The sequence below is a fragment of the Symphalangus syndactylus genome, chromosome 13, assembly GCF_028878055.3.
Source record: "Symphalangus syndactylus isolate Jambi chromosome 13, NHGRI_mSymSyn1-v2.1_pri, whole genome shotgun sequence".
Taxonomy (NCBI): domain Eukaryota; kingdom Metazoa; phylum Chordata; class Mammalia; order Primates; family Hylobatidae; genus Symphalangus; species Symphalangus syndactylus.
The window spans coordinates 19,804,264-19,828,477 of record NC_072435.2 but is presented as its reverse complement, the minus strand read 5'-3'; positions in this window follow the sequence as shown (position 1 = coordinate 19,828,477).

The window sequence follows — 24,214 nt, the reverse complement described above, 5'->3', positions numbered from 1 at the left end:
ATGTATGTGTGTATGTGTGTGTATGTGTGTGTTTAAAGAGTGTGCTAGATTGTGTCTAGTAATCCTGCACAGTCAATAAATAATGTCTGCAATAGGAACAAAGTAGTGATTAGCCCTTTTGTTTCAGTAGTGAATGCAGCTAAATTGGTCAAGTCATGCCAGCAGCAATGGAATTGGACCGTGTAGAGGAATAAGAGAGGGAGACTGAGGATGGGTAATGTTGACAATCTTACTGAAGAGCTTAGGAGGAAACACAAAATCAGGACAGTGGTAGCACATGTAAAATTTGTTTCAGGTGGAAGAAATGACATTGACTTTGGAATGTTCCTCCACAGGTTGGGGAGCGGCCATAGGAAAGACTGGCGTTAGGTTGACTAGAGGAGGATGCAGCACAGTTTCCTGTCTTGGCTTTTGTTTGTTTCAGGGAAGAAAGAGACAAAGATTAAGGACAGCAGAGGGAAATACAGAGTTGTGTTTGTGGTAAAAGATTAAAATAGTCATTCTGAAGGGTGATGGGTTGAATTGAGAAAATAAACGTGGTCTCTTTTTTTTAGGCAGCATCAGGAGTTCAGTTGAGAGTAACGACAATGAATTTATATGGCACAAATGTAGGCAATCACATATTCTACTTGTTTTCTTGTTTAATATAAATGGCCATGCATTTTGGGTTGGTTGGTAAATGGTGTTTGTGATGAAAACATCTGTTTCCCTTTTTTTTACTCTCAAGAAAAGGAAAACATTTAAAGAATATTTAAATTATCTTGCATTTGAAAAGAACACATGAATAAGCTTACATAAACATTTTCTCTGTTGGGGAATACTTCCTAATGAATCACATCCTTTGTCTATAGGGTAAAAGGAAAGAACATTATCTGACTAATAAGGAAGAAGGAGCTCTTTGTGAATCTATAACAATAAGCATAGATATTTGTCAGTCTAAACTTACCTTGTTGAGCCTCTATAATTAGAATATGACTGATGAAGAGAATAAATATTTGTATATAATGTAATGAAAGGCCTTGTAAAGTTTATTTGCATAGGAGATGTAGGTGGAAGCCTGGCTCAAATTAATCAGTATTATCTGCAGAACTGATTGCATTCCACTTCGGAGAATAAACGACAGGACATCCTGTGGTTCCTTTGAATTCTGGACATTACATGAAAGGGGACATATTATTGTTCTCTTAAATAATATCCGACTTGTAATTAAAAATGAATGTAGGGTTTAATGACTTCTTTTGTCTTCTTTTTTGTGCAGAGAAAACTTCTAAAGCTCATTTTTAACATTTGCTATTCAATTTATAGATTTATAAGCCTAGTTCTTCTCTAGGTCTCTTTCATTACTGAGATTATTTTATTTTTAAAATGGGAAATTGCAGCAATTATTTTAAGGGCTTATGAATTTTTTTAATCTTGGTTACAAATGTAAAACATTTTCAAATATTTTTAAATTTATTTATAAACCTTTATAACTTATTTTTTGAGTGCTTCAAATTTAGGACAGTAAATTTTTTCTGCATATCTAAATAACTTTTATAAATCTAATTAATAAAAATAGTGACCCTAAAATGCATCTAGTTGTTCCAAAATAATATATAAATACTAAAATATCAATTTAAAATACCATGTCAAAATCAAGCGAATAATTACATATTTTAAGTTTGAAATTATGAAACCATCATTCCAATTCACTAAGAATTCCAAATGTAATATATTTTATTTCACTTAAGTTCTTTAGTGTCTGCATCTACAAACAAAATTTCCCCGATAATTTTATTTTTGTAAGAACAATCAATATGGTGAATCCAAACGCTTTGCCAAATGTTCCAATATTGTTTATATTAGTAAGAAATTTAAAATCAAATATCTGTTTCAAGTACTCAACTGCACATTAGATATTGTACCTTTAAAACTCACTCTCTGCTGGGCATGGGGGCTCATGCCTGTAATCCCAGCACTTTGGGAGGCCAAGGAGGGCAGATCACCTGAGGTCAGGAGTTCAAGCCCAGCCTGGCCAACATGGAGAAACCTTGTCTCTACTAACAATACAAAAATTAGCCCGGCGTGGTGGGGTGCATCTGTAGTGCCAGTTACTCAGGAGGCTGAGGCAGGAGAATTGCTTGAACTGGGAGGGGGAGGTTGCAGTGAGCTGAGATCCCACCACTGCCCTCCAGCCTAGGCGACAGAGTGAGACTCTCTCTCAAAAAACAAAACGAAGCTTTCTCTCATAAGCGAAGTTCTCTTAAACATTACACGTATGTAGATTTCCAACACAGATTGGATCCTTTCCAATGCCAAACTATCTTTACTAGGATTTCAGATTTTTAAAGTATTTCTATGCTTAATTGGAAACCTGCCGAGGCTAAGGAGACGTGTACACATCATGAAAGCAACGACTATCTGGTAACTGAAGATACTCACAATACCAAACACTTAATTCTAAATCTTATGCTGTGGGAGATCATGTCATCCTGCGCGACTATGATTTATTATGACCGGAAATCTTTGCCAGGATTTTGACAGATATTTTTAGATTCTGTTTTTTTTTTCTGAGCTACTAATAAAAACTTATGTAGAGCTTTTATGTTGGTGACCCTCAGACCTCAAAGAGGAAGTTATACCACCCATTGTCTGGAGTTACTTGTAACAGATTTTCTAATTCTCCTGTCTAATCACAGAACTCTGCCCTCCCACCTACATTGGTCATTTGTCTGTATGTCGAATGCATTATTTTAGCTCTTAAGAAACATATGTGTATTTTCCAACTAAACCGTAAAACTTCGTGGGAATACCAATGAATGCCTTTTCCATCTAACTTTAAAGAACTTTGAACTTCATAGAATTTTCTATTTTTTCATGTTCTTAATACCACAAAACACAGGTATTAATATCATACGGTATATGGCATTTGCATATCTCTTATAGCTTTATCTGACATGGGTTTGAAAATTATAAGGTCATTCTATTGGCATTTATTTAATTATTGCTTATGACATTTTATGTTGATTGAGCCCTACTTTTTTGGCTTTTGGAAATAAAGACTGCTGTGATTTTGTCTGTAATGGCGCAAACACGTTGTCATTCATTGACATATGAATGTACTTCAAGTTTAAAAGATGTCCTGTTTCTCTTGATCGTCAGAAATCTCAGAGCTGACAGCACCAGGCATGTGTGTTTGTGTGTGTGTGACAGAGAGTGAGAGAAGGAGAGAGAGAGAGAGAGATTAAAAAAACACCCCAGAACATAGTAAAGTGACAGAAACAAATTAAAGATGAATTAAATTTCATCCAAACTTTAAATATGGTCATTTTGCATCTTTGAGAAAGTTGGGTAGCTTATTCTAGGACGATCATATTGGAGAAAGGATGGAATACCTGATTAGTATATTAACATAATTTTGAAGACATGAAATGAATAAAGTACTTGTTTCTAATGCATGATATGCAGGTGTATGTAAGAACTTTGTTAATAGTTGTCTTTTTGAAACAGTAATAGGTGTTTCCAGGTGTGCACAGGTATGTGCGAATATCAGAGATTAAAATAGAAACGGAACCAAAAAGCTGTGCCATCATTGAAAATATATTTGTTTAAAGACTACGTGACACTTAGGAGGCATTTTAATGCAGTATTTTATGTATGCAATTATTTACATATGTTTAAGTGTTTTTTATTTGACTTCCATAAAGTTTAGATTTGTTGCAATCTTATTTTTACCCTTGAGGGAAGAGAGAGACCCTCTCATATTGTTTTATATTGTTTTATACTCAGTACTTGTTTTAAGAAAAAAACTAGGAAGTGAAATCAAAGACAGGCAGCTCAGCGCCAGACCCAAAACCAGGCCTGGGCCTGCCTGGCCTAAACCTAGTAGCTAAAACTCAACTCATGACTTAGAACCCGATGTTACCCATAGATTTCAGGCATTGTATGGAAGAACATTGTGAAACTCTCTGCCCTGTTCCATTTCACTCTGACCACCGGTGCATGCAGCCCCTGCCACGTACCCCTTGCTTGCTCAAATCAATCACGACCCTTTCTTGTGAAATGCTTAGTGTTGTGAGCCCTTAAAAGGGACAGAAATTGTGCACTTGGGGAGCTCGGGTTTTGAGGCAGTAGCTTGCTGATGCTCCCCGCTGAATAAAGCCCTTCCTTCTACAACTCGGCGTCTGAGGGGTTTTGTCTGCGGCTCATCCTGCTACACCCTTAGTAGTATCTGAATCTTGGAAAGGAAGGGGAGGGAATATCCAAATATCTTAAACGGGGTTCTCGGACTTCTAATAAACAGTTAAAATCTTACACACAAGGTATTTAAAGCATACAGATGATTCTACATTTGTTCTAACAGATCATAGTGCCATGAATATTTGTCCATTAACGAACATCCCTTACGTGTAAGAACATTTTGCCACTGTGCTTTTAGTTATCCCCTTTTCACCTACTGTCCCCTGGAATAGTCTCTCCCTTTCGTTTCTCAGGGGTCTTCTTGAGCCTGAAGCTTTTATTGGGCCTCACTTTTTGCTGCTTTGTTCCTTCGCCAGTTCTGGGCCTTTTTGCTGCGTCGACTACGGGTTGAAAAAAGGAGAAAGCGCAACCCCAAGCTACTGACCTATGAGTAACAAGGTCACTGAATTCCCCTTAGTCCTGCTGGGGTCTGATCCTCTACTCTGTGAAGACCATGGCTGGGGAAGACCTAACCTTCACTCCAGCTCGCTTGGATTTGTCAGTCTTTGATGATGGAAGCCTGAAATGCAGACCTTATACCCTAACCAATTCTTCCTCTGCCAAAAAAAAAAAAAAAAACCCAAAACCAAACCAAACCAAACAAAAAAACACGGCCACCTCTTTATGACCAACCATAGTTTTGGTTTAAGCCTTCAAGACGCACTTATCTACTTAATCCACAATTACATTGTAGTATCACGCTAAGCATGGAGTTATTATCAAGGATCAAATGGCCTCTGGCCTTTTGGAATCCACATGATCTTGGAACTCTGTGAAGATTGTCTTCGGATCACTTTGCCCTGCTGTGGTTCACCTCACCCCGTGCATTTTGACTTTTCTATCTCCTTCCCTATTGTTGTGTAAAGTTACATCACGATGTTGAGTGGTGTGTTTTACACCCCAATGTCCCATAAACAAATACTTTTAATACCCTTTTGTTGGTCTAATTTGTAAGTGACCATTTTATACGCCACAGTAAGTACCTGTAAAGTTGGAGAAAAAGAAAAGAGAATTGTGTTGTTCTTGTGCTAAGAAAGGGCAGCATTAAACTCCTCTGTAACCTCTTTTCTGTATTTCCGTTTTAACAAGGGTAGAGTTATCACAAAGTGGGTGAATGTAAGCATTCTTCCCTCAAACATCTGTGTTCTTCAGCCTGTCCCACTTCGCCCTTTCCAAAGAAGGGCAGGTTTTTAAATAGAAGAGAAGCAATGTTGAATAAAGAGTATATCAGAACGCTCCATAATTCATATAACCTCCAGACAAGCTCTCAGGTTTATTGGTCAGAAAACACATGGTGACATTCACTACTTTTTTGTTATTATTGTAAAGATTTCTGTGAGAGTGTGGGGCTCAGTCAAACTTTGTAGGGAGAAATAAGCCACAGTCACAGAGATTCATTCATTCATTCATTCATTCAACACGTAGCTTTGTTTCTATTATGCCCCACTGTCCTAGGCTCTGGGGATTAGACAGTGACCAAAACTGACAGGTATTTAGCCTCATGGAGCTTAAAGCATATTGAAGGGAACAGACAAAACTCACATAGGAATGTGCGATGTGCATAAATAAAATACTTTCGGTAAGTGCCATGACTAAAATACACCGAGGGCTGACATACAGTTGCATGTTGCGTAAGAGAGACTTGCGTTAGGTAAGGTGTCTAGGTTAGCTGTCTCTGAGGAAATTGCATTTCAGCTGGGACCTTAAAAGATTACAGTGAGGTCAGAGAGTGTCCTAGGCAGAGATAAATAGAATGCGTAAAGGACTTTACGTTGAAAAATTCCTAAGCTGTTTGAAAAACTGATAGGGGCCAAGTTGCAGGTGAAATGGATGACAGCAAGTCAAGCTATTACCATTTTATTACAAACCACACATAGGGTCTTTAAATGTTCCAGAATTTTGATTTTTTTTATTACCTGGGAGAGAATGTAATTTTATTTTCATCAAATCTTGTTCTTATAAACTCCTTTTACATTTTGCTTTCATCTGAGTAAGCTGACCATATAGTGCCCTCGTGTGGCGTAGTGCTGTATTACACGATTAATACTGTAGACTCTTTGAGGCATGATTTTAGCAAAATTCTTTTACACCTTTTTCAGTTAATCTAAGTCACTTCTAGCTGCTCTCACTCAGACTCAAACATAGAATCTTATTTATTTGTATTGTTGTGTTTTACTACGTTCTCACATTCCACTGTGGAATGGACACGCGCTGGGAGCACAGACTCCAGTGACCTCAGGATCCAGGCAGACTGAGAACAAAAATGAGGGAGGCCAGACCAGACCTGAAACAAAGACTCTGAGAGATTTGGAGACGCAGGTTATAGGAAAGACTTTCAATTTTATGTATTTACTTTATAAATAAGTAATGCCAAAATAAATAGCCTTGGGGACCATTGTATTTTTCAGTCTCTGTCCCCAGGTTTTTACTTTTAGCAAATGTACATGGTTAATTTCTCAGTCAACACCACAAATGCTTTGTATCCTTTTGTGCATTTTGACTATTTTAGAACTGATTATTTTGTGCATCAAGTTGTCTATTTCTGTTTCCAAGTTCAGCATTTTGCCACACGTTTATTTTGGAAAGTATTTCAGGAATCTTTGTTGCTCAAAACCAAGCACTGTAGCTGGAGCTGGTTTCTTTCCTCCTCTCCCTTCCTCTCTCTTCCTTCTTCCTTCCTAAGGCTTGAGCCATTTTTCACTAGAAGAGTTTTATTTTTAATTTTATTTTTATTTATTTTTTTGACAAATGACTGCCAGTATGCTTTATGGAATGCAGCTGTTGAACTTTATTTCCTGCTTTTCTTTGCATTAAAGTAGTCCCAAAATTGTTTTCTGAGGAACTCTTCACTTTGACTGCCAGCGCTGCTTGTGTACCTTTCAAGTCAGAAATTGAGCGGTCTGTTCAGGCCCATCTTTATCCAGCTCCTGCTTTTCACATGAGGATGTTTGTACTACATGCAATTTTGTTGACTTTTGGAGTGTAAAGCTTTGTTTGTAAATGAAAACATAGAATTACAGCTTTCCCGCTACTTGTCTGGGACTATAATCACGAATTCACTGCAGCTGGATACTTTTCAGACACGTGGATAAGATAAATAATATTTATGAAAGATGGCCTGGAGGAAACGAAGCCATCCATTCTGCCATGTTATCTAAAATCTGTTTCAAGATGAAGTGAGACCACCAAAAATGCCTAACTGGCTGGGCGCGGTGGCTCACGCCTGTAATCCCAGCACTTTGGGAGGCTGAGGCGGGCGGATCTTGAGGTGAGGAGATCGAGACCATCCTGGCTAACACGGTGAAACCCCGTCTCTACTAAAAACACAAAAAGTTAGCCAGGAGTGGTGGTGGCGCCTGTAGTCCCAGCTACTTGGGAGGCTGAGGCGGGAGAATGGTGTGAACCCGGGAGGCGGAGCTTGCAGTGAGCCGAGATTGCACCACTGCACTCCAGCCTGGGCGACAGAGTGAGACTCTGTCTCAAAAAAAAAAAAAAAAAGAAAAGAAAAAAAAGCCTAACTGGACCACATCGTACTGGGCCCAACACAGTCGCTTCTTACTGAACTGCTTTAGCCATCATAAAACCTTCTCTTCATGAGGGGCCGTAGGAAATATTTTCTCTTATTTCATATTGGTGTTCTCCCAAATAACTAGAATATATCATGCACGGTCTTGTTACTGGTTATATTTTCTCCTTTCTGCATGTTAATTAGAAAACTCAAAGTCAAATTTGTGCTCTGCCCTGACTCAGTGCATGATTCGCCAGTGTCCATTTGTTCACTGACCACATTTCTGACACCATCTTGCTTCCCTATTTTTTGTATTTTCTAAAGGTTCTTTCTAAAGAGTTTAAGTATTTTATATGGCTATATTGTATGCATTTGCAAGAAACTTAAATGCATTTGGAACAGAAGTGATAGATAAGTAACAACCATGTGATCGCTATCGATTCTGTACCTAATTATAAGTACATAATTCCTGGCTTAACTGTCTGTAACCTAAATAAGTAAGAATTAATACACCCTATAATTCCTCGATAGCTGAAACCTCCCCCCAGATTAATTTTATAAGCCATGCTAATCCTATTTCTCAGTGCACAGAGGTTGAACTTGTGGACTAATAGTGCATTAATATTCCTCATGAAAAATATAGCTAAATAGGGAGAAAGGAGATGAAAAGAACCAAAAATATTCTTTTAAGGATAATATTTGATCCTCTGCATCCATTCATTAAAGCTAATATTCATTCTCCATTTCTCTCTGTCCATCTGGTTCTATGAAAAGACCTAGCCTGCTCTCTACATGTGTGTGACATTAATAGATGTTAGTGATACAGAGATTGCCGTCCGTGCAGATTGACAGCACTATGTGGAGGTGAGAAGGAGTCTTGTTTACCACTTAGGATCTGGATCTCTGGTCTGCATTGTCATGCAACACAATCCTTCTGGGATTTGTAAGTGACGACAAGCCTCAGCGATAATTATATTAAAATGCTTTTAACTTAGTGTAAACATAATTTAATAAGATGTAGATGTTCAAAAGGCTAGCCTTGAATTCAGTCTTGAGACCAGAGACAATATGCCTGTGTGCATGGTGTATGTCTGGAAAGCATGTACATTCTTTGACCCCAGTTAATTTCTACGAAGAAGTGTTTTAGTCTCTGATCTAATAATCTCATCTGCAGATTACTACATTTTTATTACGATAAAGAACACCTGGGCTTTTAAAATATAGTAAGGTTATCTTACCTGGAATATTAAATATTATTGAAGTTACAACTTTGGAGAAATTATATTTTTAATGAATATGGTTATATTATACCTGTTCGTTATTAGAGTAGCCCTCAAAGTTGGTGATTTATCAATGCGTTGCTGCTGAATAACAATAGCTTTATTGAATGTCTGCTTCATACTGAGCGTTGTATAAGAGGCTTTTCATATATTATCTCATTTAGTCATCATAAAACATTTTATGGAATGCATTGTCAACATTTTGTGAATGAAAAGTGGAGTAAATTGTTTGCATTCCCATAGGTGGGCAGGTTTTTTATGCTAAAAAAAAAAGAGAATGGTTGCATTCACATCTCTTAACCTATATGCACACTTCCTTTGCACAGTGGGGTTTGGCAAAGCTCTATCTTCTGCTAGTGTTAGGGCAATTCTGATTGAAATCATACCATTTTAGATAAAATTAAAATTAAACTTGTATTTGTATAACTTGAAAATTGTGAATTTTTCCTGCACTGACAGGGAGGCACACTTCATGATTGGCACTCAGGTTTATGTTTTAGAGTAGCAAACAGACAGTGATAAGCCAGAAAAATGAGTTTGTACATAAACTGCAAATATTTTTACTTAATATAGTAAGCAGTAAATAATTAGTCAATGTTTTTGATCATATGAATGACAATTTGAACGTGGGAATATTGCAGCCCTTATGCACTGCAGATGAGATTATGGATTGTCACACTGGTTGAAAAGACAATATGAAATTATACAATATGTTTTAAGATGCTCACAACCCCTAAAAAGCTAGCAAGGAATCTCAGACACATGTGCATAAGGACACACAAGAGCATCCATGGCAGCTCTGTCTACGGTAACGGGGCACTGAAGATTAGCAGGAGAGCAAGTTAACAAATCATAGCATGTTTACAAATGGAATACTACACAGCAGTGTGAATGAGGGACCGGAACTGTAAATGTTAACAAGATTAATCTCAGGAACACAATGTTGAATGAAAATAGCACACCACAGAAAGATACATATTTCTTGAGTATACTTGAATAAAGTTCAAAGCACGCAACACTAAACAACATATTAGAGGCACATATGAAGGTACAACTATTAATAAAGATAAAGAGGAATTAAAAACCACACAAGATACAGGATAATGGTAATCTCTCTGGGGGAGAGAGTTGTCAGGATGAGGGACCCTCAGGGACCCTAAGGGTTTCGGCAACGTCTTTTTTTTATTTTTTTCGAGACGGAGTCTCTCTGTCACCCAGGCTGGAGTGCAGTGGCGCGATCTCGGCTCACTGCAAGCTCTGCCTCCCGGGTTCCCGCCATTCTCCTGCCTCAGCCTCTCCGAGTAGCTGGGACTACAGGCGCCGCCACCACGCCCGGCTAATTTTTTGTATTTTTAGTAGAGACGGGGTTTCACTGTGTTAGCCAGGATGGTCTCGATCTCCTGACCCCGTGATCCGCCCGCCTCGGCCTCCCAAAGTGCTGGGATTACAAGCGTGAGCCACCGTGCCCAGCCTCAGCAACTTCTTATTTTGAGCTGGGTAGCTAGGCGGTGGGTGTAAGGAACCCCCTTTTCCATTTAATCTCAGTGTCTCACATTTATCACAAGCATTTTTTGTTTTTGCTTTTGTTTTTTTGAGACAGGGTTTTGCTGTGCTGCCCAGGTTGGAGGGCAATGATGTGACCACAGCTCACTGCTACAGCCACGACCTCTTGGGCTCAAGCAATCCTGTCACCTCAGCCTCTGGAGTAGCTGAGACCACAGGGGCATGCCACCACCCCTGGCTAATTTAAGTGTATATATATATATTTTGTGTGTGTAGAGACAGAGTTTTCCATATTGCCCAGGCTGATCTCAAACTCCTGGACTCAAGTGATCCATCTCCCTCAGTCTCCCAAAGTGCTGGGATTACAGGCGAGAGCCACAGAGCCTGGCCACAAGCGTTCCTTTAGTGTCTATGTATTCAATATTCCAACAAGGACAAACAATGAGAAAATATTTAGACCTTAAATATTTTCTAAGTAAACTTATTTATATCGCACTCTTTAGAGAAGCACCTCCTCTTACTTTATTATTTACACATATTCTTCTCTGAATTTAATTCATAAAAGTTATTGTCCACTGTCCTCTAATTTGTGCCACTTTTTCATCAAATGAGGAAGATATGTGTGTGTCCTCGTACCCTGGGTGGCATGTTGCAAATTTTTCACTCCTGGTAGTGCATAGTCCCTCTCTGGAAATCAGGTCAATTGGTAGAGTCCTCTGTATTTCTGCCTCCTGCCCCAGTGTATTAAAAATGATAAAAAGATAGGCCTCTTCTTCTTCGTGCTGTAATACAACCCAAGCATAGCAAAGCTTTGATTAAATGAGTACAGAATAGTTGGTAGCTGATGCTTGCTATTCCCCAGTGTGATGGTTAATAACGAGTGTCAACTTGATTGGGTTGAAACATGCAAATAACTGTTCCTGGGTGTGTCTTTGAGGTTATTGCCAAAGGACATTAGCATTTGAGTCAGTGGACTGAGAGACACAGACCCACCCTCAATCTGGGTGGGCGCTGTCTAAGCAGCTGCCATTGTGGCTAAGATAAAAGCAGGCAGGAGAACGCAGAAGGACCAGACTGGCTAAGTCCTCTGGTCTCCATCTTTCTCCCGTGCTGGGTGCTTTCTGCCCTCGAACATCGGACTCTGAGTTCTTCAGCTTTCAGACTCTTGGATTACACCAGTGATTTGCCAGGGGCTCTCGCGTCTTCGGCCACACACTGAAGGGGACACTGCTGGCTTCCCTACTTTTGCAGTTTGGGACTCAGACTGGCTTCCTGGGTCCTCAGCTTGCAGATGGCGTATTGGGGGCTTCACCTTAAGATCATGTGAGTCAATTCTCCTAATAAACTCCCTTTCATGCATACATCTATCCTATTAGTCCAGTCGCCCTAGAGAACCCTGACTAATACACCCAGCTAGGAGGTACAGTTAAGTTGTCAATACCACCCACAGGCTGGTTCTTGTGGCCACTGCCTCTTACAGTGTTTATTTCTCCATCGAGTTCGCAACGGCTGTGGCTTGCTGTGCTCTCCCTCTTCTCTCTCAGTACCTGATGGCCAGAGCTGTTTCCAGATCTTTGCCTTTATAAATGCCTTCTTCCCTCCTACAGCTGATTCCTTCCAACAGGGCTCAGCAGGTGAAAGGCAGTTCACACAAGTCTTCTCTAATGAATACTGCTGTGATGCTTTTTGAAATTACTAACATTCCTATCGCTTTCATTAAACAGTGAAGATAGAATATTAAAGGCCACTATCCCTGCACAAGAGCTCCTCCTTGTGGCCTGCCGATGTTTTAAATGTGCAAACCTTGGTGATATATTGATATCCTGTGATGAGTTCATCCCACATCAACAATTGAGTTTTCTTCTGTTCTTTCGTATTTTATCACGTGTATAATTATTTTTCTCCAGATGAATCTTGTACTGTTTGTTATATTTACTTGTTCTTATATATATTGCCATATTGCCTAGGCTGGAAAAAAAATTGACTTACGCACTTATTTAGTGCCTCATTTGAAAAAAATGATGGTTTCAATTATTTGAAACTCTAAAGTACATTTTCTTCATGTCCGTTTTCTATATTTTAAAAATGAAGTACTTTCATATGTATTCATGTCACTACAGTCATAAGTTCCCGTCCAAAGTTCCACTGAAGAACCACCTTATCTTACACATCTCAAAGGAATTTAGCTGATGAAATAATTTGAACTAATCAAGGAAGGGATAACATCCTACTTTTTGCAGACTTTGCTTTCACATGTATATTACACATGGACTATATTATAACAGTGTTTGCAAAAATTACTTTTAAGTACATTAATCACTGTTTCTGACAGGTAAAATGCTGAAATAAGCTTCTTGTAATGGGTGTGAATATTTTTTTGGGGCTTGCAGAATATTGCAGATTAATATCACAGAAAGCATGTCTAGTTCATGCAACAATTATTTTCATGCAAATTTTGTGGGTCTTTACAAATAATACATATTTGTTACCACTCTTCTTGATAGCGAAGAAAATAAAAATAATAAATATTTGAGAAAAGATCAGGTTCACTTATACTACATATACCACATTATCTTTCATATCAATAGTCGCCTTGCACTTTAAACCTGTAACAAAACATGAGAAATTTTAGAAGGGAAAATATTGGAAGATAAATTAATACCTCTGAAGCCTGTATTCCTATAAATTTAGTTGATAAAGCTCAGTTTATTTAGAGTTTTGAAGAGATATTTTCTCTTCAATGAAGAAATCTCCATAATTGAATGATCTAAATTTCAATGATTAAAAGTACTAGTAAAAGAAAATATTTATAGAAAAGCATTCCTTTAACAATTTTTACGTCCAAAATATGATTTAATTTTTCATGAAATGGGAATATGAATGATCATACATTCTTTTACACACACTTCATAAGTTTAAAAGTTCTCAATCTATTTTAAAAACCCATATGTAAACAACAGTGTCATAAGATATGTTAAGAACTACAGCAGTCAGAAAAAGTTAACAACCCTTGAAATGGCACAGGAAAGGACAGGATGTCTTCCAGGAAGAGGTGCCAATTCTGTTTAAAATTAAGAGACAATGGAGTAATGCAAATACTAACTTTACCCTGCAAATTGCAACATTTATCATCTAGCATCAAATGTGTATGCTGGGACTGACGCATGCACGCACAGATGGTTTGTGTTCTATAATAAAGTTAATTGGTGAAATAAAATAATGGGTTTAATTTCTAGCAAAGAAATGCTTGGTTAATCTAAATTAGTAATATTTGCTTATGGAATTTCCTACCCCAATTATTTCAGATGCTGTCCCTGAGATTTTTTTTGTTAAACTGCATGATACACATTTAGGGTGAAGTATTTTTAAAACTTAGGGTATCTCCTTATTTTCTGATTAAAGTAAAATTTCTCAGTGTTTCTGTAAGGACTTTGGCAAATACTCTTTCTGCTTTCTAAAACAAAATATAAGAACCAGAAATCTTTGTAATCCTTCACTATGTTGATGTCTTTTACAGCAGATTTCTCAGGAAGTATTGTTTGTCGTTCCAAACTGAAATTTTCCCTTCATAATCTAACATTCATATCTTCAAATCTGACCAAACTCTGTGTAAGTGATATTTTGTAAAACTCATTCTGTGTTTAGGACAAGTGAACACAAAGTTGTCACCTTCAAAATAGCTAAGTGGTCATATCACATGTTAAATTGACTGGGGAAATTCTCAACATTGAAAGTGTTCAAATCTGGATTTTTCCTCAAGAAATATAACCTTTGGTTATTTATATTTGAAAGAAGCTAGTTTTATGAATTAAGCTTTAATTCTGAGATAATTACATGATCATAGGCAGTTATAAGAAATAATGCAGAGATATTTTATTGCCACTTGCCTAGCTTCCCCCAGTGGTAATGTAGGCCAAACTATAGGACAGTATCGTAACAAAGATGCTGACATCGATATAATCCACTGAACTTATTCAGGGTCAGTTTTACTTTTTACGTTAAAGTACATGATTCATTTAGTTTTTGTTTTTAAAATAAAATATCTGAGGGACAAGTCTGCTGACTTAGTTCTTTAAATTTTACAACTAATGCAAAGTTACTGAGACTTACAGAGCTTTGAGAAGTGCACTGTTATTTCCAGAGTTAAATTTAAATAAAACACTTAAACTCTGAGACTATTTTCTAGTTGTAAAAAGGTTAAAACTGCATTGTACCTGTTCCTTTCCTTTCATTTCAAAACCTAAACAATGTTCTATTATTTAAAGGTAGTTCATTATTAAGCAAAGATTTGTTACAACCGTGATGACAATAACATGTATGTATATTTTAGCATTTGAATACATTCTACATGAAAACATTTCTTTATATTTAAACTATTATTTCATACAAATAGAAGTCAAAAGAAATGTTATCAGATGCTATAAAATAACTCTTCCATAATGTAGGATGCACTGGGAAAATAGTGAATAAAATATCATGTGCTGTTTTGGCATTAGATTTTCCATACATGAAGATAAATGGGTTCATTAACTTCTTCCACCCATCTTTTATATTTTGTAGATTGACTTCATATTACTGTGATAAGAGGCAGATTGAAATCCTGGCTTCCTGATGATATATCTTCTTGTATGAACTCTTGTTGATGTAGATTAAGTGGGCTAGCAGATACAGTAGTACTCATAAAATAGCTTTTCAGAGCTTTATATAGTTTAATAAACATTTGCCTATTTCCCAAAAATATCGTGCAAACATACTAAATATAAAGTCAACAATCTGTACTTTATATATCTATTACCATTGTATAACAATGTAATTTATCTATTTGAAACTAAATTGACCAAAGACATTAACAAACATATAGGGAAATTTAAGTTTTATGTCTTTATGGAAATATGTTTTAAGTCCTGCCTTTTTGTAATTGAGAGTTATATTTTTACTCGAATATTTAAATTTTATATGTAATTACAATCATAAGGCAACACCTATCATGAATGAATCCTGATTTGGTGAGGTGAAATGTCTTAGTTTATGTTTGTATAAATTGTATACAATATTGTGTAATTTGTATAAAATATTTTATCTGAATTTAGTTCTTTAGGTCAGATGGAAAAACCTCTCCTGCCTAGCCCTACCTCCAATAATTGGAAAATCTACTTACTGACATGTCAAGTCACTTCTCTTGAGGAATCAACTTCTAAAAGTAGTAGTCATAGAGTGAGTTTAGACGGAAATTCAGAAACGTCAACTAAAGTTAACTATACCCCTGTTGTTCACTGTTATCATGACTTTCATTTTTCTATCCAGCCAAAAATACTTCTAGTTTTATTCCCTCCAAGTTTAATGCCTTCTTGTTTACATGCCTATTTCATGTTGTCACTTATAAGTAGGAGCTGAAGAGTAAGGACACATGGACATAAACAGAGATAACAGACACTGAGAATTCCAACAGGATTTGGATTATGTATTATATTATTCACATTAAGTCCTATGAGCCTATCAGTGGAGGTGCATAATAATTATTTCAAAAATAATTTTAAACATGGAAGTTTGAAACGCATTTTTGGCATTGTTTATCAGGGAAAGTTGGAGAGAAGAGCAGAGATTTTCTAGCTGTCCTCTTGGTATGCTTGCTTATGCATTAGCTTGAATAAACTGACACATCCCGTGTCAGCCCTGAAACCCTTAAGCTGAAGTTTGGGGAGGTGAGGAATCTCTGGACATATCCTTGAGTTGATTGATTATCAGTTTGAAAGGGCAGTGTACTAGTCTGTTCTCATGCTGCTAATAAAGACACACCCGAGACTGGGTCATTTATGAAGGAAAGAGGTTTAATGGACTCACAGTTCTACATTGCTGGAGAGGCTTCACAATCATGGCTGAAGGCGAATGAGGAGCAAAGTCACATCTTACATGGCAGCAGGGAAGAGGGCATGTGCTTTATAAAACCATCAGCTCTCATGAGACTTATTCAACATCACGAGAACAGCATGGAAAATAACCACCTCCATGATTCAGTATCTTGCACGGGGTCCCTCCCACAACCTGTGGGGATTCTGGGAGCTACAATTCAAGATGAGATTTGGGTGGGGACACAAAGCCAAACCATATCAGGCAGACCTTACTAATTGTCACCACCATCTTTTTATTGTATTTATCTTATGTTCTAATTTTAGACGCAGAGATTATTTGTTACATGGCTATTCCATGCGTGATGGTAGGGTATGTGCTTCTAGTACACCTGTCACCCAAATGGTGAACATTACACTCAATAGGCAGTTTATGAACCCTCACACCCCAGTCGCCCTCCCTGCTTTTGGAGTTTTCAGTGTCTGTTATCTCCATCTTTATGTCCATGTGTCCCCATTATTTAGCTCCTACTTGTGAGAATGTGAAATGATTTGAGTTCCTGCTTCTGGGTTTGTTCACTTAGAATAATAGCCTCCAGCTCCATCCACATTGCTGCAAAGGGCATGATTTTATTATTTTTATGACTGTGTGGTATTCCATGGTGTATATATACATTTTTTAAATCTAATCAACTGTTGACCACCAGCTTTTATTTTATTTTATTTTATTTTTTTAAATTTTATTTTTTGAGACGGAGTCTCGCTCTGTTGCCAGGCTGGAGTGCAGTGGTGCCATCTCAGCTAGCTGCAACCTCCGCCTCCTGGGTTCAAGCCATTCTCCTGCTTCAGCCTCCCAAGTAGCTGGGACTACAGGCACCGCCACCACACCCGGCTGGACCACCAGCTTTTAAAAACAAACTTGATTGACTAATTTTACTAGTTTTTGTGACTCACGACTCATTCAACACTTTGGGGATTAAAAATACATCCTCTGGTTTTGCATCCATGGATTCAACCAAGTGCTAATTGAAAATATTTGAAAAAATGAAAAACAAAAAAATGATACAAATAACACAAATGATAAACAATACAGTATAACAACTACATAGCATTCACATTGTATTAAGTATTATAACAACTCTGTAGATAATTTAAAGTATACGGGAGGATGGGCATAGATTATATATACATATTACACCATTTTATGTAAAGGACTTGAGTATCTGCAGATTCTGAGGAGGGTCCGTTCTGGAAGCAGTGCCCCACAGGTACCAAGGGATGACTGTATTCAGACTGAAACAAAATATTCTTAAACAGAAATCATTGGCCCATATAATAAAGTTCTAATACTAACCCTGCTTTTAAAAACTTTAAATTACATGATATTTTCTTTATAAAATGGTGACTTTTTAAAAGGCATGATCATGTTGGTTGTATTTAATTTTAACTACGTGTTCTAAAAGGGTCTCTAAAATAAAATTGAAAAAAAAAAAACCCATTCACTTTTAAAATACTGAGGTTTTGTTGCCTGTTTATAGAGGAGGTTACAAAAAAAAAGAAAAAGGATCTTACATGTATCACTACACTGAAGCAATTGCCTTCAGAATACTTAGCATAGACTTAAATTTGAGTCTTGTAACATTCTGAGGAACATTTATGATGGGAGGGTTGCAGATGTTTATGGCAATTTAAGGAGGTACAAATCTTAAACATACATCAGTAGATTATGAATTCAGAAGTGGTGATTGGTAGCACTTTATAATCTGCAAATTGATTTGCTAAAGTCTACCCTATAATAGAGGAAAGTGTAATGTCAGATGTAGCAAATTGCAATTTTGGGGCATATGTTAATAGTATGCAGTTTCAATCCCTCATTAAAACAAAACAAAACAGCTAAAATTATGGTCTTTTTAAAAAAATAATTATGTTGTGTATGCATGTGTATGTATTTAAACTATGTTATTTACCTGAATATTCTGTCTACTTAACTTTGGAGTTCCCCAAATTTTCTAAAGACCAGTTAGAAACAAAATGAGATCTTAAAATATTTTATCATGAGCATCTGGATTCCGTTCCTTTGTGTGTAATATTTTAAGTTACCATCATCTCTCACCGTCTAGGGCCTTTTATTTATACGTGCTTCAATCTGATACTAGGCGTATTCAGGCTTATTCAAATGTGTGCCACTCACAGCCTGCAGTGCCTACGACATTGCAGGAGTTTCTTAAAGTCATTTAGACTCTCCATCCTTGGGTTTATACGACACATTTTTTACTTCAGTAATTCAGTAAGAATAGTCCCCAGTACCTCAGGAGGAGCAAAGTTTCTTATGCTTAGAGATGTTAATATTTAGAAGCTTTGGAAGGTTAGAAATACTTTAAAGGAGACAAGCATTCTCCTTAAAAAGCTAGAATATTTCCATATTTACTTTATAAACATGTTCATGGTTGATAGATAAGTCAGTTTTGGGTCACAAAAAGGGGTTGTGCTGCACACTTCTGCATTTGGAATTATCCTCAACATAGTAAGCTTTCAGGGTGACACGTAGATGGAACTTTTTTAGAGATACATCACTTTCTCGGGAAAGTATTGTGGAGTAGAAAAGATTTATAGAGCTGGAACCGTATTATACGGAGCTGTAGATCACTGCTGCTGACCAATGCGACCAGCTTTTTTTTTCCCTTTTTGCAAATATTCACCAAATGTCCTTTGTCTTGTCTTTCCTTTTTGAAGTAACAATTCAATTAGTTTTTTTGGTCTGAAAAATCAGATCATTCCCTGTTCTACATCATTTTTCTTGATTTTTGTTCCTAATCTCATACCATAAACAAATGTTTTTGTTTAGCTGTGTTTGTCAGGAATGACAGATTTAACAGCAAAGCATAAATGTAGATAGGTAGTTAAAAATCCAGTACAGTAAATCACTGCTTTTACCATGTGTTTGTGAAGGGTTATGATTAAAAATGGAACCTGAGTGAGGTAGATAAAAGAAATCCAATAATGTTATTTTAGGAGGATAGTGTTGTAACGTTCAGAATTGTAATCATTATAAAGAGCTTTTTTTTCTCTTTTTTTAAACTATCACTTCTGGGACACATGTGCGGAATGTGCACGTTTGTTACGTAGGTATAGACGTGCCATGGTGGATAGCTGCACCCATCAACCCGTCACCTCCATTAGGTATTTCTCCTAATGCTCTCCCTCCCATAACCCCCACCCCTGACAGGCCCCAGTGTGTGATGTCCCCTCCCTGTGTCCACGTGTTCTAATTGTTCAACTCCCACTTAGGAGTGAGAACACGCGGTGTTTGGTTTTCTGTAAAGAACATTTTTAAAATGAAAACGGATACTATAGTTATTACTACTGAATGTATTTAGAAGTTCTAATAAGTTCATATTATGAATGTAATACTGCCTTTTGCATGAAGCACCTAGTGGGTAATTATAAAACTCATTGCGACCTAATTGATGAAATAGGTAGAGTGATAATTTCCACTTGTTGATGAACGTTACACATGAACTATCACATGTCGAAACAGCAGAAACTCTTTTTTTTTTCTTTTTTTGTTATTTGGTTGCAAGATGGTTTCTTTGCCTTTTTCTTTTAATTATTATTATACTTTAGGTTTTAGGGTCCATGTGCACAACGTGCAGGTTTGTTACATATGTATCCATGTGCCGTGTTGTTTTGCTGCACCCATTAACTGGTCATTTAACATTAGGTATATCTCCTAATGCTGTCCCTCCCCCCACCCCACAACAGTCCCCGGAGTGTGATGTTCCCCTTCCTGTGTCCATGTGTTCTCATTGTTCAATTCCCACCTATGAGTGAGAACATGGGGTGTTTGGTTTTTTGTCCTTGTGATAGTTTACTGAGAATGATGGTTTCCAGCTTCATCCATGTCCCTACAAAGGACATGAACTCATCCTTTTTTATGGCTGCATAGTATTCCATGGTGTATATGTGCCACATTTTCTTAATCCAGTCTATCGTTGTTGGACGTTTGGGTTGGTTCGAAGTCTTTGCTATTGTGAATAGTGCCTCAGTAAACATACGTGTGCATATGTCTTTCTAGCAGCATGATTTATAATCCTTTGGGTATATGCCCAGTAATGGGATGGCTGGGTCAAATGGTATTTCTAGTTCTAGATCCCTGAGGAATGGCCACACTGACTTCCACAATGGTTGAACTAGTTTACAATCCCACCAACAGTGTAAAAGTCTTCCTATTTCTCCACATCCTCTCCAGCACCTGTTGTTTCCTGACTTTTTAATGATGGCCATTCTAACTGGTGTGAGATGGTATCTCACTGTGGTTTTGATTTGCATTTCTCTGATGGCCAGTGATGATGAGCATTTTTTCATGTGTTTTTTGGCTGCATATATGTCTTCTTTTGAGAAGTGTCTGTTCATGTCCTCTGCCCACTTTTTGATGGGGTTGTTTTTTTCTTGTAAATTTGTTTGAGTTCATTGTAGATTCTGGATATTAGCCCTTTGTCAGATGAATAGGTTGTGAATATTTTCTCCCATTCTGTAGGTTGCCTGTTCACTCTGATGGTGGTTTCTTTTGCTGTGCAGAAGCTCTTGAGTTTAATTAGATCCCATTTGTCAATTTTGGCTTTTGTTGCCATTGCTTTTGGTGTTTTAGACATGAAGTCCTTGCCCATGCCTATGTGCTGAATGGTATTGCCTAGGTTTTCTTCTAGGGTTTTTATGGTTTTAGGTCTAACATGTAAGTCTTTAATCCATCTTGAATTAGTTTTTGTATAAGGTGTAAGGAAGGGATCCAGTTTCAGCTTTCTACATATGGCTAGCCAGTTTTCCCAGCACCATTTATTAAATAGGGAATCCTTTCCCCATTTCTTGTTTTTGTCAGGTTTGTCAAAGATCAGATGGTTGTAGATGTGTGGTGTTATTTCTGAGGGCTCTGTTCTGTTCCATTGGTCTATATCTCTGTTTTGGTACCAGAGAAATTCTTTTATATATTTTTAAGACATTATCACATCAAGGTATTTTGGTGTGATTTCCAACAGAATCGGCTAGAAAATGTTTTTTTTTAAAAAAGACAATGTGATTTGAGTATTTGGTTATCATCACTGACCATAACTATAAATCATTTCCATTCTCTTATAAACCAAAAACTACCTGTGGGAAAATTATTAGCAATCACATCTATGCTGAATGTTCATTCTTATGTAAATTAAAAAGCATTTTCACACAGAGACCTGATTTTTGTGTACATCAGATACAGAATAAAATCTAATATGGGTATTGTATTAATAATCCCATGTGGTGAAGGAACGATTAAGTATATCTGTAACCATAATCTTGAGAAATATTTTACCTTTTAGTAAATAATAAAACCCAACTGCTGTTGCAGCTCTCTGAGGTTTATAAAATTATGCTAGGGTTAGTTGTTTTAATCAGCACAGGACATTTTCGCCCCAGATCTGTTGTCTTCCGGGAAAACATTGGCTTCCACAGAAGGTGGTCGTTTTGAAGGCTGGCAGAGATTTCTGCTGGTGACTGTCACCGAGGATTTTCATCCCTAACAATGGGAAGTGTAAATATAATCTGATTGCTGTGGCTAATTTGGGTCCCTTTACAACTGTAAATAACTAGTCCAAGGTTTTTGCTTAAGGTGTCACACCAATGTTACAACTCTTTTGAATTTTTTCAAGTCAGGAATAGACATCTCCTTCTTACTGCTGTGTGAAAGATAATTAATAGATCTTGTCTGTGACTCTTAACTTGGAAAAATGATTTGTTATGGGCAGAGAAATAACAGAGAATAAGAAATCTCAAACTTCGCCATCTCATGATCATCCCTGTTCCCACCGTGGAATTTGATTTAATGTTCTTCCACCTTGGACAGCGGTCAGTGTTTCAACATTAGAAATTCTAGAAGCATGTTCTTGCTACAGTTTCACCCCAAGGACAAGATTATTGCAAAACTCCACTCGATTTGAGGATTTTATTTTCCCTGGTATGATTTGCAGCCACCTGGAAAATGCCATGTTTATTTATGTTATTCTTCTTTATAAAGATTGCGAAAAATCAATGTCAAGGTGAATTCACATGTGCAAATTCTCAGCAACAAGTTAATTTCATGTCAAAGTTTAAAAAAAAGTTATCATTCCTAAAACCAATTTTAGAAGCTGGAATTGTTTTACTGAGTAAATTCAGGTAAAGTGCATGCTTCCTTTGAACACCTGCATCCTGCATCTCATGGTCAGCAACCAAGTTAATAATTAGGAAATGCATCGCATTTCTGCTGAGTTGTTTGAACTCTCTATGTTTAAGTATAGTGTCATTATTCAGATTGGGTTTTTCTTTTTTTTGGTAAGATGTATTTTTTACTTTTAAAGGAACCTTTAGTCATTGTTTACTCTGTACCTAAACGTGGATACAGATATAAAATATTGCTTGCCTGTATTTTCTGTATTTGACCAGGAGTTATTAACAGAGTTGTTTGATAGCAGAGACGTGTTCTGTTGAAATTTGTGAAAAAAAACATATTTTATCTAGATGAACCTGTTTTCCAAATACTTTTTTGATATACAGCTGGAAGCACCAGAAATTTCCCTCCTGGAGAAAGTAAAGTCACACTTTTTAATTGTATTAGTTCTGTGCAGCTGCTGTAACAAATTACCTCTAATGGCTTGGTGGCTAAAACCCCAGAAATCCATTGTCTTATAATTATGTAGCTTAGAAATTCAACAAGGGTCTCAGTGGGCTGAAATCGAGGTATCAGCAGGACTGAGTTCCTTTCTGGAGGTTCTACAGGGTCCATTTCCTTTCTTTTTCTATCCGGCAGGGGCCACCCGCATTCCTGTGGTCCCACAGCATCCTCAAAGCCAGCAACACTGCTCTCTCTCTTTCTTCCTTCCATAGTCACATCTCCCTCTGACTCTCGCTCTTCAGCTTCTCTTTCCCATTTTAGAGACCATTCTGATGTCACTGGGCTTCCTGGGATGACTCTAAATAAGCTACCTATTTTGAGGCCAACTGGCTAGCAACCTTAACTTTCCCTGTGGCATGTAACCTAACATATTCACAGGTGTACAGAGATTAGAATGCAGACGTTCTTGGGGGATATGGCCTAGTTCTGCCCACCACAAAGATGGAGCCAACTTTTTAAACAATCTTTGAAAGGCATAACTGACTTTTGGGTGCAACAGTAAAATTTAAATATTAATAAGATAATCAAAACAGCACGTCTAAAATAATTTGTTTTAAAAGTTAACTTACAAATTTCAATTGAAACATAATTTTTTATCAGAAATCCTAGCAGAGTTATATGCTGTCCGACTACTTCACTAATGTGATCCCCAAACAATTACAGGTGTACGAGTCACTGTAGTTTTACAACATTAGCAAAACATTGTACCAGGTTTTGTCAGTCACAAAACGCGAAATTTCAAATCCAAGTTTCTCCCTCCTTCCTTGATATGAAGTGAAGTCAACACTCAATCTTACCTGGCATTCTTCTTACTTGGGATTAGCAACATATGCTTATATGAGGGTTATAGGCCTGTGTTCTAGATGCAAAGGAAATTGGGTTTGTGCTTTCATCTTAGAGACGAATTTATAAGGTGAAATTTTCCCAGACACAGGCATAGTATTCAAAGAAGTGCAGATCAAAAAGCATGAACAGTGTTAGCTATAGGGCTGTCAGAACGGAATCGTTGCTTGACCCTAGCAAATCATAGCTTTGTTCTGTTTTCCCCCAGATAATGGTGAGAAATCACAGAAAACATTGGGGGAGATTTCAAAATTGTTAAAATCATATATGTTGGAGTTAATATAGGAGAAAATAACGCCTACTGATACTAATATTTGTCTATGTCATTTTTAAC